The 11,629-nt window shown below is 38.8% G+C and overlaps 1 pseudogene; it reads right to left on the bottom strand.

The window, feature by feature from the left end:
- Nucleotides 1-643: 643 nt before the first annotated feature.
- LOC110285909 (THO complex subunit 4 pseudogene) lies at nucleotides 644-8,440 on the bottom strand (annotated as a pseudogene).
- Between the last annotated feature and the right edge of the window lie 3,189 nt (nucleotides 8,441-11,629).

Below are 11,629 nucleotides of genomic sequence, written 5' to 3'. Positions count from 1 at the left end.
TCTTTCACTTGCTTAGTTAGAGTCTCACCAAGGTATTTTATATTATTTCTGATTATAGTTTAGGGTGTTGTTTCCCTAATTTCTTTCTCAGCCTGCTTATCCTTTGAGTAGATGAAGGCCACTTATTTTTTTGAGTTAATTTTAAGTCCAGCTACTTTGCTGAAGCTGTTTATCAGGTTTAGTAGTTCTCTGGTGTAATTTTTGGGGTCATTATGTATACTTTCATATCATCTGCAAATAGTGATAGTTAGACTTCTTCATTTCCAATTTGTATTCCTTTGACTTCTTTTTCTTGTCTAATTTCTCTGACTTATTACTTTATGACTCTAGAATACTTATTTATTTCTACACACATTTTTATTATGGTAAACCTGAAAATGACACCTTCACAAAAGCAAGCATTATAATTTATGCTCAAGTTAACTCAGAATAAAACAAGTCTGTCTCAGAAATTTTTTTAAAAAAAGGAAAAAGAGAGAGAGAGAGAAAGAAAGAGCTTTACATGAGTTTTCAAACAGGAGAAAAATAAGAAATGAAATAAAAAGAATCAAAAGAAGAATCCACCATCCACCTCCAAACCCTCCAGAGCCAGGGTTTCTTCTCATGCTGCCCGTTTCTGCTTTGTGCATGTCTTCGTTGTGTATCAGTCTGTGAGCTGGATGATCATAGGGTGGCCATCCAAAGGGACGCCATTGTACTCTCTCATAGCCTTCAGGGCATCTGCCTTCCTTTCAAAGTGCACATGTGCTGTCCCTAAACTCTGTCTAGAGCGATCATATTGCACAGCAGATTTTCTCAACGTTCCAAATTCAGCAAAGAGTTTCTGAATATCAGCATCTGACACTCTGAAGTGCAGGTTTGACAGGAACAGCTTCCCACCAGTATCCATGTGGTTTCCAGCCCTGAAGCTGCCAAGGAACAGGTCATGCTGCCACTTGTCTGGAAGTTGTTTTGGTCTGCAGTATGGTGCCAGCATGTTCCTGCTGCCATGGTGGATGGCGGGCCTGTACCTCTTAGGTCCAGTGCCTCTATTCACCCAGGAATCAGGCTTGCTATGAAGTCCTTGCTGGATATTGTTCAGCTTAATGATGTCTTCCAAAGACATGTCCATTTTGTCAACCATGGAGTGCATGGATTTTTTCAGCCTTGGATCCAGCTCACCTGATTTGAAAACAAAATTTTAATTTTTGTTGAAAGTACTCCTGTCCTTTCAGCATATTGCATCATTAGACAATAGGGAAGAGTTCCAGAGAACTTTATTAGGAAAACTAAAAAGTTTGAACTTGATCAGTATATAACCACAAAGGTTTGAATTTAACCGGCACATGTAGCTGTAATTTCTAACCATTTTGCAAATGATAGAACTAGTTAAATACCATTCTGGTTTGCTCAGAATGATTCGAATGCAAACACAGTTCCTTAAAACCACAGTTTCCAAACTGAAAAAACAAAAAAACCAAAAATTTTGGGATATTGTCACAAACAAAATACAGGAAAAGAAAAACAAATGCTTTTAATCCCAGTCCTCAAGTGGCAGAGGCAGGAGGATCCTTCCAATTTCCCAGATATCCTGGTACACACAGCCAGCTCTAGATAGTCCAGGGCTCCTTAATAAGTCCTGGACTTCAGAAATAAATGACACTATCTGTATATTTTACCAGAAGAAGATTAAACATGTTCACAAATATAATTAGAATGAAAACGACCACCCAAATACACAGTTTCAAAAGCTGAATCATTTAAAATCAAATGTATTTAGAGTTGAGTGTTATGTTTAAGTCTTAGGAAAGAACTATTTCATAGCTCTGAAGAGATTGAACTCCTTCGGAGACTTTCGGCTCCCAGAGACTCGTTGGTGTGGTTCACTCACCTCTCTGTCAAGCCTTCTGTCTCAGGGCAGACTGCAGAGGAGAACCCTTTGCTCTCTTTGTAGCTTGCCTCAGCTCTCTCAAGTGTGCTGTCCAAGCCTCTCCAAACTCCTTTTATACTCCTAAGGACCTCCCCCTTCCTAGATATGCCTATCCTCTCTGATAATTGAATCATGTTTTCACACCACAAGTAATTACAATCCATAAAGGGAACGAATACTAAAGAAAGGAATGTTTGGGAACTTTAACAGAGATGCCAAAAGAAAAGACTGTGGGTAATTCACTGTAATATCCACTAAAAAGATGAAAGTTTCATTTTTAAAAGCCTTCAAGCAGTTTATCCCTCTTAACTTGACAAAATCTGTTGGATTCATTAGTTTATTTGTTTGAGATAGTTGTTCTTGAACTCTTTGGAGAGCAGTGATTGCCTCCAACTGAGAGATCTGCCTGCCTCTGCCTGCAAAGTGTTTAGATGAAAGATTTTGACACCTAATGAATCATTAAAACCTTTCTAAACTTCTCCCATTAGCTAGGTAAAACAAAAAAAAAAAAGAAAAAACAAACAAAATCTAAAGCCAAAAGTGGTCACAGTTTACAAGATTCTATTACTGCAACAGACAGGGCAACTGAGACTGTCATGTAGAGGAGAATCACAAAGACAGACAACTGCTAACTGTGTTTCTTACTGGGCATCTAACCCAGGGCTGCAAAATGCCAAGATCCCTCTGTGAAGGACTTAAGGAAAAAGAATAAAATGTATGGATATTATATTAAAAGTGGGAAGGCATTTTGAAACAGGGACTTAGTGTTTAAGATATTGGGCTCAACCATCAACTCCTTTAGAATGAAACTCATTGGGCCTCATTCTGATTCATCTCACTGTCTTTTGTGCTGGAGATGACAGAGAACATTTTGTTTTGTTTTGTTTTGTTTTGTTTTCCTTTAAAACCTTGTTACATTATGAAGCCTAGAACATGATACATAGCCCAGGCTGGCCTCACTCAGTATCATAGATGTGTTTGCTTCACTCTACTGAGTCCTCAGGTAAAACCCTTGGGACACTCTGCCCAGCTCAAAGAAAGATTTTTGAAAGACGTATCTTTCTTCTAAATCTTCTAAATGAAAACCAACATCACTGTATCAGCCAGGGATCTCTAGACAAGCAAAACTTACAGAATGAATCTCTACATATAGAAAGAGGATTTATTTGAATGACTTACAAGCTGGAGTCTGGCTATTCCAATGGTGTTCTATGGATGGAAAATTTGTGAATCCACTTAGTCCACAAGGCTGGAGGTCTCAACTGGTCTTCAGTAAAGATGCTGGGATCCTAGGGAAGGGATGGACTTGCTAGCAAGGTGAGAGAAAGCAGACAATGAGCAAACACTTCCTCTTGCATGTCTTTGTGTAGGCTTCCAGAAGAAGGTGTGGCCCAGATTAGAGGTGGGTCCTCCTTAGGCAAGATTCAGATTAAAGGTGTGTGTCTACCTGCCTGCTTCAAGATTTGATTAGAGGTGGATCTTCCCATGTCACATTAATCAAAAATCCAAAACAGGTGTGCCCTCTCTTTTAGCTCTTTGTTAATTCCAGATGTAATCACATTGACAACCAAGAATAGCCATCATGGTCAATTTATCCCAATAGACATCTGTTTGTTTTAAGAGATGAGGTGAGGGTTTTGTTCTGGTCCCAAACTTCTGGGCTAAGACATTATTAGATTGTCTTAGCCCCCTAAATGTTGTTTATTTGCTGTGTGTTTGAGATGGTCTTCACTGTGTAACCCAGCTGGCCTGCAACTCCTGGGTAGATGAAGCAGGCCACAACCTTTCCGAGATCCGCATGCGTCTGAGAGAGTGGAATTAAAGGTCTGTGTCACCATGCCCAACCTGTAGTCCTCAGAGCAGCTTGGAATATGGGTACATAGCAGTATTTTGACCATGCCAATGTTTTTTATCCTTTTTAACATTTTATATTTGAGATCTCTCTCTTTCTCACTCTTTCTCTCTCTCTTCCCCTTTCCTCCGTACTTATTTTCCTTTCTTTTTTTCCATAACTTTCCTTTTCTTTCTTTTCTTTTCTTTCCTTTTCTTTCTTACTTTTTTTTTTTTTTTTTTTTTTTTATACAGGGTATCACTATGTTGTTCTCATGGGCCTCAAACTCACCAAAATCTGCCTGCCTCTTCCTCTTGACTACTAAGATTAAAGGTGAGCACAGCCATGTTCAACATTATTTATTAGATTTTTTTTCACTCCAAAGACAAGTTTTCTCCATGAAGCTCCTGGTGTCCTTGAATTTGATCTGTAGACCAAAGTGACCTCAATTTCATGACATGCTAGATATTTCCATAGTCCTAAAGTTCTAAGCCAGAGATAATTCTTAATGACAAAGAAAAACAATTATCTCTGAGAATAATGATTTGGTAGTAACAATCTTAACAAGATTGCCAAAGCCAGTATTTCAATCATGAGAAAAACCATCAAGTGTCTCCTGAGCAGGTGTAAGGAGAAAAAATAATAATTTTAATCATATCCCTAGCTTTATGTATAACCTAACCCTAATTATGGGAATGGATCAGAAAAACATAAACTAAAAGACACTGCAAATACCTTGTACTAATAAGAAACATCAAAGTGAATTCATAGTGAATTCTGAACTACTGAGACAGGCATGGGTTATTCCAGAATTTACCTCATGCCAGGTGCTCTCCTGGGTAGACGAGGGTAAGAATCTGTGTCCAGTCATTTGGTGGGTCTAGGTCTACTTTGAGTTATATTAACATTTTAAACTATTGATAGTTGGAACTGAGTCAAAGGCAGAGACAAGCAGATCCTCAGAGTCTGAAGCCAACCTTCACTACATAGTGATTTCTTGGCCAGCTAGGATTACCTTGTGAGACTCCCATCTCTAAATAACAAACAAACAAGCAAAAAATACACAAGAAAATGACAACAGGATATAAAAGCCTAAGACAGTTTCCAAATATGATGCTAATATACATAAGAAACGTATTATCTACTGACAAGGTATAATAACTAAAATTTTCATGTGGGTGCCGTTGGAATCCTGAAAATTAATGCTTACTTCTGTCTTGGAACTTTGCATGTTTTAAGGGAAGGGAGGTCTAGATAATCTTTAAGGGAAGGAGCAAAATTAAGGGCATAAAAATTCCCCATTACAAGACACATAACTTTTATAATGGAGTGAAAGGAAAAAGATTCTTTTCATGTGCTTTGATATTTTCTCTTTTTTTGGATATTTTCTTTATTTACACTTCAAATATTATCTCCTTTCTTGGGTTCATCTCTGAAAACCTCCCTTCTTTCCCTGGTCACAAACCCATCCACTCCCACTTAACTATCCTGGCATTCCCATACACTGGGACATCGAGCCTTCTCAGGACCAAGGACCTCTCCTCCCACTGATGACTAACAAGGTCATCCTCTGCTACATATGCAGGTGGAGGCATGGGTCACTCCATGTGTGCTCTGTGGTTGGTGGTTTAGTTCCTGGGAACTCTAGTGGTCCTGGTTGGTTCATGTTGTTATTTCTATGAGGCTTCAAGCTTCTTATGATCCTTTGGTCCTTTCTCTAGGTTCTCCATTGAGGACCCTATGCTCAGTCCAATGGTTGGCTGAGAGCATAGACCTCTGTATTTGATAGGCACTGGCAGAAAGACAGTGAGAGCACTTGTTGGCATCCAAATAGTGTCTGGGTTTGGTGCCTGTATATGGGATGGATTCCCAGGTGGGGAAGTCTCTGGATGCTCTTTCCTTCAGTCTCTGTTTCACACTTTTTCTCTTGATCTTCTTCCATGGCTATTATGTTCCCCTTCTAAGAAGAACCGAAGTATGGTATGCACACTTTGATTTTTGTTCTTCTTCAACTCCATGTGGTCTGTGAATTGTATCTTGGGAATACCAAGCTTCTGGGCTAATATGTACTCATCAGTAAGTGCATACCATGTGTGTACATTTATGAATGGGTAAATTCACTCAGGATGATATTTTATAGTTCCACTCATTTTACTAAGAATTTCATGAATTCATTGTTCTTAATAGGTGTGTAGTACTCCATTTTGTAAATGTACCACAATTTCTGAATACATTCCTCCGTTGAGGGACATCTGGGTTCTTTCTAGCTCCTGGCTATTATATATAAGGATTTAATGAACATAGTGGCAACTGTGTCCTTATTACATATTGGAGCATCTTGTGGGTATATGTCCAGGAGTGGTATTAGTGGGTCCTCAGGTAGTGTTATCTCCAATTTTCTGAGGAACTGCCAAACTGATTTCCGAATTGGTTGTACCAGCTTGCAATGCCACCAGCAATGGAGGAGTGTTCCTTTTTCTACACAACGTCTCCAGTGTCTGCTATCACCTAAGTTTTGATATTATCCATTCTGACTGGTGTGAAGTGGTATTTCTGGTTTGTTTTAATATGCATTTCCCTGATGGCTAATGATGTTGAACATTTCTTTAGGTTCTTCTCAGCTATATGGTATTCCTGTGTTGCGAATTCTCTTTTTAGCACTGTACCCCATTTTTTAAATAGGGTTCTCTCGAGTCTAACTTCTTGAGTTTTTTTTTATATATTGGATATTAGCCCTCTACAGGATGTAGGATAGGTAAAGATCTTTTACCAATCTGTTAGTTGCTTTTATTTTTTTTTCTTATTGACAGTGTCATTTGCTTTAGAGAAGATTTGCAATTTTATGAAGTCCCGTTTTTTGATCGATGATCTTTCAGTACAAGCCACTGGTGTTCTGTTCAGGAAGTTTTCCCCTGTGGCCATATATCCCAGGCTCTTCCCCTCTTTCTACTTTATCAGTTTCAGTGTATCTGGTTTTTTTTTTTTGTTGAGGTTCTTAATGCATTTGGACTTGAACTTTGTACAAGGAGATAAGAATGGATCAATTTACATTTTTCTACTTGCTAACGGCCAGTAGAGCCACCAGCATTCCTTGAATATATTTTCTTTTTTCCACTGGTTGGTTTTAGCTCCTTTCTCAAAGATCAAGTATTCATAGGTTTCTCGGTTCTTTTCTGGGTCTTCGATTCTATTCCCTTGATCTACCTGCTAACTGTACCAATACCATGCAGTTTTTTGGGTTATTTTTAATCACAACTACTCTGTAGAACAGCTTTTGGATAGAGATGTTGATTCCACAAGAAGTGTTTTTATTGTTGAGAATGCTTTTTGCTATTCTATGCTGTTATTATTATTATTATTATTCCAATGGACTTTGCTAATTGTTCTTTCTAAGTCTGTGAAGAATTGATTTGGAATTTTCATGGGGATTGCATTGAATCTGTAGATTGCTTTGAACATAATGGCTATTTTTACTATATTAATCCTGTCAATCCATGAGCATGGGAAATCTTTCCATCTTCTGATTTGTTTTTCCATTGCTTTCTTCAGAGACTTGAAGTTCTTATCATACAGATATTTCACTTGCTTAGTTAGAGTCTCACCAAGGCATTTTACATTATTTGTGATTATAGTTTAGGGTGTTGTTTCCCGAATTTCTTTCTCAGCCTGTTTATCCTTTGTGTAGAGGAAAGCCACTTATTTGTTTGAGTTAATTTTAAGTCCAGCTACTTTGCTGAAGCTCTTTTTCAGGTTTAGTAGCTCTCTGTTGGAATTTTTGGGGTCAATTATCTATACTTTCATATCATCTGCAAAAAGTGATAGTTTGACTTCTTCATTTCTAATTTGTATCCCTTTGACCTCCTTTTCTTGTTCAATTTCTCTGGCTTATTACTTTATGACTCTAGAATACTTGTTTATTTCTACACACATTTTTATTATGATAAATGTGAAAATGACACCATCACAAAAGCAAGCATTATAATTTACCCCCAAGGTAACTCAGTATAAAACAAGTCTGTTTCAGAATTTTTTAAAAAAGGAAAGAAAAGAGAGAGAAAGAGAAAAAGAAAGAGCTTTACATGAGTTTTCAAACAGGAGAAAATAAGAAATGAAACAAAAAGAATCAAAAGATGAATCCACCATCCACCACCAAACCCAGCAGAGCCAGGGTTTCTTGTCTTGGCATCCCTGTTTCTGCTTTGTGCAGGTCTTCGTTGTGTATCAGTCTGTGAGGTGACAAGCTGGATGTTCATAGGGCGGCCATCCAAAGAGGCACCATTGTACAGTCTCATAGCCTTCAGGGCATCTGCCTTCCTTTCAAAGTGCACATGTGCTGTCCCTAAACTTTGTCCAGAGCGATCATAGTGCACTGCAGATTTTTTCAACGGTCCAAATTCAGCAAAGAGTTTCTGAATATCAGCATCTGACACTCTGAAGTGCAGGTTTGACAGGAACAGCTTCCCACCAGTATCCATGTGGTTTCCAGCCCTGAAGCAGCCAATGAATTGGTCAGGCTGCCACTTGTCTGGAAATTGTTTTGGTCTGCGGTATGGTGCCAGCCTGTTCCTGCTGCCACTATGGGTGATGGAGGGCCTGTACCTCTTAGGCCCAGTGCCTTGATTCACTCGGGGATCATGCTTGTTGTGATTTCTTTTCTGGATCTTGTTCAGCTTAATGATGTCTTCCAAAGACATGTTCATTTTGTCAGCCTGGGCTGGCATGGATTTGGGTCCTAGATCAAGTTTACCTGATTTGAAAACAAAATTTTAATTTTTGTTGAAAGTACATTTGTTATTTCAGCATATTGCATCATTAAACAATAGGGAAGATTTCCTGAGAACTTGATTAGGAAAACCAAGAAGTTTGAACTTAATCAGTATATACCCACAAAGGATTAAATTTAACCAGTATATGTAGCTGTGATTTCTATCCATTTTGCAAATGATAGAACTAGTTAAATACCATTCTCATCTACTCAGAATGATTGCTACTCAAACACAGTTTCAAACACACCACAGTTTCAAAAAAAAAAATTGCAAATATTGGAAGAAGCAAACCCAGTGTGCTGAGTCCACTCTCTGGGTGCCAGAGTCACAGGAGAGAATTGACCCATGCAAGACCTTTGACTCCTAAGTGCCTGCTGTAGAATCACAATACCAAACACCATAAAGATGTAAAATAGAAAATAAAATATAACCAGTTTGTCCAGGTCTACATAGGGAAATATTGTCACAAACAAAATACAGGAAAATAAAAACAAATGCTTTTAATCCCAGTCCTCAAGATGCAGAAGAGGCAGGAGGTTCTTTCCAACTTCCAAGATAACCACATCCATAAAGCCAGCTCTAGATAGTCTAGGGCTACCTAGGACAACCAGGATTTCAGAAATAAACACTATCTGTATATTTTGCCAGAAAAAGATAAAACATACTAACAAATATAAAATGAATGAAAGCCATAACCCCAATGCAAAACACACTGTCAAAAACTGAATTATTTAAAATCAAATGTGTTTAGAGGTGGAAGTTATGTCTAAGTCTTGGGAAAGAACTATTTTATAGCTCTGCAGACCTGGAACACTCTTAGGAGCTATTTGGCTCCTTGAGACTGGTTGGTATGGTTCACTCACCTCTCTGTCAAATCTTCTATCTTAGGGGAGACTGCAGAAGAGAACCCTTTGCTCTCTTTATAGCTTGCCTCAGCTCTCTCAAGTGTTCTGTCCAAGCCTCTCCAAACTCCTTTTATACTCCTAAGGACATCCCCCTCCCTAGATAAGCCTATCATCTCTAATAATTGAATCTTTTTTTTCAGCACAAATTCTTACAATCCATAAAGAGGCAGAACACTAAAGAGAGCAATGTTTGGGAACTTTAACAGAGATGCCATTAGAAAAGACTGTGGCTAATTCAGTGTTATACCCACTAATCAGAATGAAAGTTTCATTTTTAAAAGCCTTCAAACAGTCTATCCCTCTTAACACCATTACATCAGTTGGATTTGTTTGTTTCTTTGTTTTTTGTTTGTTTGTTTGTTTGAGATAGCTGTCCTTGAACTCTGTGTAGAGCAGAAATGGCCTCCAACTCTGGGATTTGCCTGCCTCTGCCTCCCAAGTGCTCAGATGACAATTTTTGACACCCTTTCATATAAACCCTTTCATAACTACTCCCATTAGATAAGAAAAAAAAACCAAGAAAAAAACTATGGAACAAAAATTAAAGCCAAAAAAATAGTCACAAGTCACAGGATTCTACCACTGCAACAGACAGGTCATTCAATACTGTCCTGTAGAGGGGTGCCACAAACACAGGCAGCTGGTAACTGTATGTCTTACTGGGCATCTAACCCAGGACTGTACATGTGCCAAGCAATTACTCTGCCACTGAGACACACTCAGAGCCCTCCATGAATGTGTTTAAGTAGAAAAATAAAATGGATCGATATTATATTAAAAGAAGGAAGGCATTGAGATACAGGGACTTAGTGTTTAAGACATTGGGCTCAGTCATCAACTCCTTTAGAATGAATCTAATTGGGCCCCACTCTGATTCATCTCAAAGTCTTTGATGGTGGAGACAGAGACATTTTTGTTTTGTTTTGTTTTCCTTTAAGACCTTGTAGTCTAGATCTTGATACATAGCCCAGGCTGGCCTCCCTCAGAATCATAGATATGCTTGCCTCCCTCTCCTGAGTTCTTAGATAAAACCCATGGGCCACTCTGCCCAGCTCAGAGAAATATTTTTGAAAGAAATATCTTTCTTCTCAATCTTCTAAATTAAATCCATCATCACTATATTAGTCAAAATGAATTTCTAAATATAGAAAGGGGATATATTTGAATGACTTACAAGCTGCAGTTCAGTTATTACAATGGTTGGAAAATTTGCAAATCCACAATCCACTCAGTTCACAAGGCAGGAGGTCTCAACTGGTCTTCAGTAGAGATGCTGGGATCCCAGGGAAGGAATGGACTTGCTAGCAAGGTGAGAGCAAGCAGACAATGAGCAGACACTTTCTCTTGCATGTCTTTATGTAGGCTTCCAGAAGAAGGTGTGGCCCAGATTAGAGGTGGGTCCTCCTTAGGCAAGATTCAGATTAAAGGTGTGTGTGTCTGCCAGCCTCAAGATCTGTTTTAGAGGTGGATCTTCCCATGTCACATTAACCAAAAATCCCAAACAGGTGTGCCCTCTCCTTTTAGATTTTAATTAATTTCAGATGTAATCATTGACAACCAAGAATTTCCATCATGGTCACTTTATCCCCACAGTCATCTGGGTTTTTTTTTTGTTTGTTTGTTTTGTTTTTTCAGAGATTGGGTGAGGGTTTCTTTTTGGGGTTCAACTTCTGGTCTATGAGATTACCAGAAGTCTTAGCCCTCTAAATGTTGTTTGTTTGTTTGTTCTGTGTTTGAGATGTTCTTCACTGTATAACCCAGCTGGCCTGGTACTAATGGGTAGATGAAGTGGGCCAGGATCTCTCAGAGGTCCTTATGTCTCTGAGATAGTGAAAGAGGAAAATTACTGACCACCAGAACTTCTCACCCCAGAGTACATTCTGAACTCTCACACCAGAGTCAGACCCCCTCTCAAATGAAAACTGTTCCGGGGACATTTCTGAGATAAGGGTTTCCTGGAACGAACCCAGTCCAACCCCTCCCAACTAAGGACTGTGCCAGGGACATTTTTGAGATAAGGGTGTGAGTAAAAACCTCAGTTCCAATGAATCAAGTACATGGCCAAAGTGTGGGACGCGGTTGCAAAAGCACTTTGGAAAAACCCTTGGCTGAATCACTTAGTGACGTAAAACCTGTATTTTCCCTGCCCTGCTCCCCCCTTGCCTCCTTCCTATAAAAGCTTGTGAAAAGTTTGGGCTAATTGTCGAATCCCCTCTAC

The sequence above is a fragment of the Mus caroli genome, unplaced genomic scaffold (genome assembly GCF_978045245.1).
Source record: "Mus caroli unplaced genomic scaffold, Mus_caroli_1 scaffold_1, whole genome shotgun sequence".
Classification (NCBI taxonomy): domain Eukaryota; kingdom Metazoa; phylum Chordata; class Mammalia; order Rodentia; family Muridae; genus Mus; species Mus caroli.
Note: the sequence above shows the minus strand (reverse complement) of the source record. Positions and strands in the feature narration are given on the sequence as shown.